Source organism: Limulus polyphemus, unplaced genomic scaffold (genome assembly GCF_000517525.1).
Source record: "Limulus polyphemus unplaced genomic scaffold, Limulus_polyphemus-2.1.2 Scaffold9, whole genome shotgun sequence".
NCBI lineage: Eukaryota > Metazoa > Arthropoda > Merostomata > Xiphosura > Limulidae > Limulus > Limulus polyphemus.
In genome coordinates this window covers 1,675,015-1,680,774 of record NW_013665619.1, presented here as the reverse complement: position 1 = coordinate 1,680,774, position 5,760 = coordinate 1,675,015, and positions in this window count along the sequence as shown.

Here is a 5,760-nt window from a genome sequence, read left to right as displayed (position 1 = left end):
TATGTTCTGATCTGAGTGTACTGTAACAATGATTGTGACCCAACTACCTCAATCCTTATTAAAGATCTAAAGAGAGTTAAATTAATAAAATGTATAAAATATGTGTAACAAAACAAAATATGTGTAATGTCGTGGTTAGTAATATAAGGATCATATAAGTTTGATAATTTATTAGTTTTCTTTGTTTCATTATCTTAGTCACTTGCGCTAATTATTTTTTATCCTTCATTTCGACTGCTAATCTACTGCTGTCTTTAGGAAAATTTTAAGGAGTGTTTGTCTTGGAAACAGTCAGGATTCAAACCCAGTTCTCTTTTTGGAAAGGCATATGCGATATCCACTCGATCGGGTTTTCAATCAATGATTAGATAAGCATGCAAGTATAATCTTATTTTAAAATATTAATAAAAAGTAGCTTGAATAAAGTCTATTCACATTTAAATTTGGTTCACATACTAGAGTTACACTGGATTATTCGTTCTAGTTTTGTGTATAATAGAGTTAGTTTCACATGTGTTTTGTATGAAAAATTATTTGAACAGGTTAATTGCTCGAAACCGAAAATTGACGTATTCACCTCTATGCAGGTATGTAATATATATTTATAAAGTATTCACCTCTATGCAGGTTTGTAATATATAGTTTTGTGATGGGTAAATCTTGATCTTTTCTTTAATTCATTTACAAGTGTGATATTTTATTATTGTCACGCTCTATATGCTTGGGCGTCACGGTGACTCAGCAGTAAGTATGAGGCTTAAAACGCTAAAAATTGGGTTTAGGTACACTCGACGGGCTGAGCACAGATAGTCCATTGTCTAACTTTGTGCTTAATCACAAAAAAACAAACAAACTATATGTGTGGAATATTTATGAGTCACTGTACAACTATTTGTCATGAATACGATGCAGTTTTTAAATGCCTAAAACTGCCATCTTTGGGTTCGCTTGTTATTCAGTTAAAACACTAGTATATGAGAGTCTCCACCAAACAAACTTACTTTACCGCCACTACAATTACCTACAAGGAATCATATGAAATCGGTTACCTAATTGTTTGCTAAAGAGTTATTGTTTCTGTGTTCCCTAAGTAAGGTATGCTATATAATTTATTTATTGTTACTTTTATTAACAATACTGGTTATACTGTTTAATATATCGAATGTTATTACTTTTTAATTTTCGTTTTCATTACTATGCTTTAATTACAGAAACTGTTTTGAATTTTGGTTAATATATGTATTTAGGGCTAACCTAAACCTTCTAAGCTATCCGAACCTCATGAAACATTATTGGGTTCACGGTCGAAAACATCGTTAACAGCAAGGGCAGTCCACAGATGAAACAATGCTTTCTAATCTTTATAAGTAGAAACGCCAGAAGGGTGTACTTAACTAGCTATACTGATATGTTTTTGATAAAAGAGTTAGCCCAAAGGATCCTATATAAAGTGTAATAGACTTAAAATAAGACCCAAAACTCGAGCGCTTTCGAATAGTTGACTATTCTTCTTTGTTCTCCTGAAGAAGAATAGTCAATTATTCGGAAGCTCTCGAGTTTGGGTCTAGCTATACTGATAGACAGATTTGGTTTTAGTTTCGCTATAAGTACATAGCTTGCTCTGATCGGATGTTAATAATACTTTATTGTTTATAAATTGTGATGTAAGTTTACACTAGTATATCAGACATAAAGTTTCCAACATTTTTGTTTGAGTAAGGTCGGAAAAACCTCAAAATATAACAAAACTTTATATAAAGCACAACATCAACCAATTTTGTAGTAAAGTTTCCTCAGCTATTCGTGGGTATCAAAGGGCATAAAGTAAGCATTATATTCAGTAAATTTATACATATGCTTTGGTTTATTTATTCATATAGCTTTAACTCATTATCAACTAGTTTCTGAAGACAACCACAGTCAAGAATATCTTAAACTTTGTTGTCTGCATATTTCTTTCGCTCTATAAATTCGAATCGTAAAATTGGTAATAGGTTCTGATCCTATTTGTACACGCGATGCTAGCGACAAATAAATAAGCTTTCTATGAAATAGTACAAAACAGTAAAGTTTTGTGTTAGAAAAACCTAAATATTTAGTCTGATGTATTTACAACCCTGAGCTTCATCTGTTTGTTCAGATACGTTAAATTAATCAAGTTTTGTTGTCAGTAGTAAAATTTCCCTGCATGTCCACATGAAACACTGTTAAGCTTGTATAAGTATAGCTTGTTATTAGCAAATGTCTGTGAAAGAACAGTAATATTACATTAGGTCTAATGTTCTAAATCCCATTAATTATCGTACCTTCACGTATGGCCTAATCTAAATAGCAATACATTATTAAGTGAGCAATCTACGCAGTAATCAAATCAGCGAAGCTTGCATTAAACAAATTTGCCAGTGAGGACTAAGATACAGTTTTGATTGTTAGTAAGCTGGCAAGGAACATAATGTTTTGATATTACTTATTAAATAAATATTGTATATCTAATATATTTTTAGAATTTTTTATGCTGTCTATTTTAAGGTTATGTAGTAGCAATGAAATATGAACTCATTATTTTAATTTCACAATTAAATTTGAAGTGGAACATTCAGCAACAAAAAAAAAACTGTCCTTTCTATTTTTTCTTTTCTTTTACAAAAAGGCCAACAATGCGAGAAATAAACCAGGCTTAAGACGCTATTATGCAATGTTGAATGGTGTTACGTCCTATTTTTTTTTTGTAACTAACCTTCTCATTAGGAGAAGGAGACTAACAAAAGTGTGGCTTGGAAGTAAAGTCCTCATGCACGACTTCAACTGGTGTAATTAGTTGAACAACTGGAACATTGTAGAAAACAAAGAAGGTAAGAAGACGGGAAACGTTATTTTGTTGTGCAATGGCATCGTTTGATGCAGAGATAAGACACGTCTGAATCAATAGTACTGACCAAGCAACACATATACATAAGTGATTAGAACAATAGAAGAGGACAATAGAAAAAATATCATTATATTACGTTTATCTAGTACACAGATATAGTGGTCGAAGAAGACAAATATAGAAAAGAGATAAATAAAAATATATGATAACGAAGGGATCCTTCTTCCTTAGATTGTGTAGCTTAAAAAAAGTGACGGAACAAATGAGGACAGATAGCTTACACTTCCGATCAGAATTGGCGTAACGATTTGCACTAGTAACGATCTGTACAATATCACTAGGCTCAAGTATTACATCTTTGATCATATCTCGTGTATTAAATATTGAAAAAAAATTGCTTTATGTACATATGTAACAAAGATATAGTTTTAATAACAGGATTGAATTTTTTGGTACTAGGTAAAAACGAACTTTTTTATAAGATTATACACAGAGGAGACTAAAATATTTTTTTTTATCCTTAACAGATATTGGACTTTCTTTAAAACAATGTTTTCGTCAATTCACGAGCACGTGTAATAAATCTGTCTTTATGACTAGAAACGATCACAATAATATTTTTTTTTATAATATTTCCTATCTAGTGATGATTCAATTGGTGTTGCTGAAAGCTCTGACAAAATTTGATTGACGTAGAACTTTCACTGGGGGAACTGTAAGCAGAATATATATAAATATATAACACGACTGACTGCAAGAAAACTTCATACGAAAACACCATTTGAAGGAAATTTCCGCTTTAAACCACGTAGGCCTAACGCAATATAAAACTCATTGCATGGTATATATTTGATCCAAGTGTGGAACGGAAAATTTTCCTGCGTTATTTATGTGAATTTCTCTCTTAGGGAAGAATTCAATCTTTCCACAGGCGGCGATGTTTACAAGAACTCTATACACGACTGATCTCGTTATTGGATGCAAGTGAACCAGTTTTTTCTCCCCTTCTTACATTGTTAAGAATGGTCATCCAATATAACAGAAGTTCTTTTACATTTACTTCTAAATTCAAAATTTTCAAAAGTTGGGTGTCATTGAACACAAGCTCTCTAAAAATGTAACATGTTTTACATCTTTGCCGACTATTTGTTAGTTGTCATGTTTACTATATATATATTTATAGCTAAAAAACTGAGAATACATTTATTTTTACCTACTGCACATTTTTTTTTCTCTAAAATATGTAATAGTCAGAAAATGGTTTGGTTTTTCCTCAAACTTTAATATTCGTGCTAAAAAAATTAAAGTTCTTATATAAGCATTACTAATAGGTTCGTGCACAACCTGAAATTGTATTGCATATCTTTCTAAGTTTATGGAATAATGTATATGAACGTTTTACGTCACTCAGTTTAGGCATGTCTATAACCAAACAAAAGAATGTTTAAAATATAGTAACTTTTTTCTTCTCCATTTATGCCATTTTTCAACGTCATTCATGTGCTTTACAAGACGTTTTCCTCGTTACAAAATGAGAATAGTGCAAAAAGAAAAATTCGAATGCCTGCTATAGATTTTAGATCAAATCTACGCTACCCACAAATTAATATTCTTGTGAATTTGTTTGTAGTTAAATACAAAGCTAAACAACGGGTATCGAAACCTGGTTTCTAGCATTGTAAGTCCGCAGACATGCCGCTGCGCCACTAGAGGTGGGGTCATTCTTATGAGATTACATGTTTATTCTTTATATACAAGCATCACGTGCTTTAGAGACGTGCTTTTTACTCTTATTTCTTATTGTTTTGTTCAGATCTCTGACATAAATTAAAACCTGCTCAAATGCGCTTATGTAGAAAATTTATACACTTTAATAACTCCTAATCGTTCTCACGACGAAATGCAAATTTTTGGAATAACTATCCTCATAAGGATGGAATAAAACTAGTAATTGAATAATTCGTGTTTGATTCGGTAGAGGGTCACAGCATAGAGTAGCAACGCTGGAGTGTTAAAAGCGATCAAGCTCAAAACGTCCATTAACTCTTCTAGTCATTGAGTAGAAAAAAGTTAGTAATAGAAAATAGTTTTATTCCTTAAATTTGTTACCAATTACATCTATAAATTTCATTCAATATTTTTTTCATGTATCGTATTTTTGGTGTCAAATAACATAAAATTATTCTTCTCAATTCAGCACATTAATGCATAGGTATGAGGGGTTTAAGTATGATTAATAGGCAATGAAATTTTACTCCTAACTCCCCTGGTCTATTCCGAGCATACCATTTCCAGATCTGTGCATTCACAACTACATCATTGGGATGTTATACAAAATATTGTGTCTGTGCTCAGTGAAGCGATTGCACCTAAATGCATTTAGTTTTGTATTTTCACGATGTTTTGTTTGACGTATAATATATAGTTTGAGTGGTTATTCCTAACTACCGAAGAAACATTAAAAATAACGTATATGATATTACATATGGAATCAAACAAATCTAAATTTTTGGTTTTCTTATTTTATACAATGTTATTAAACAAGTCATGTGAACATGATTGCTAATTAAGGAAGTTGTGATATTATAAAATGAAAAGAGACATGTATATAAATATATATTACAAACCTGCATAGAGGTGAATACTTTATAAAATATATTACAAACCTGCATGGAGGCGAATACTTTATTAACATATATTACAAACCTGCATAGAGGTGAATATTTTATAAATGTATATTACAAACCGGCATAGAGGTGAATACTTTATAAATATATATTACATACCTGCATAGAGGTGAATATAAATATATATTACAAACCTGCATAGAGGTGAATATAAATATATATTACAAACCTGCATAGAGGTGAATATAAATATATATTACAAAC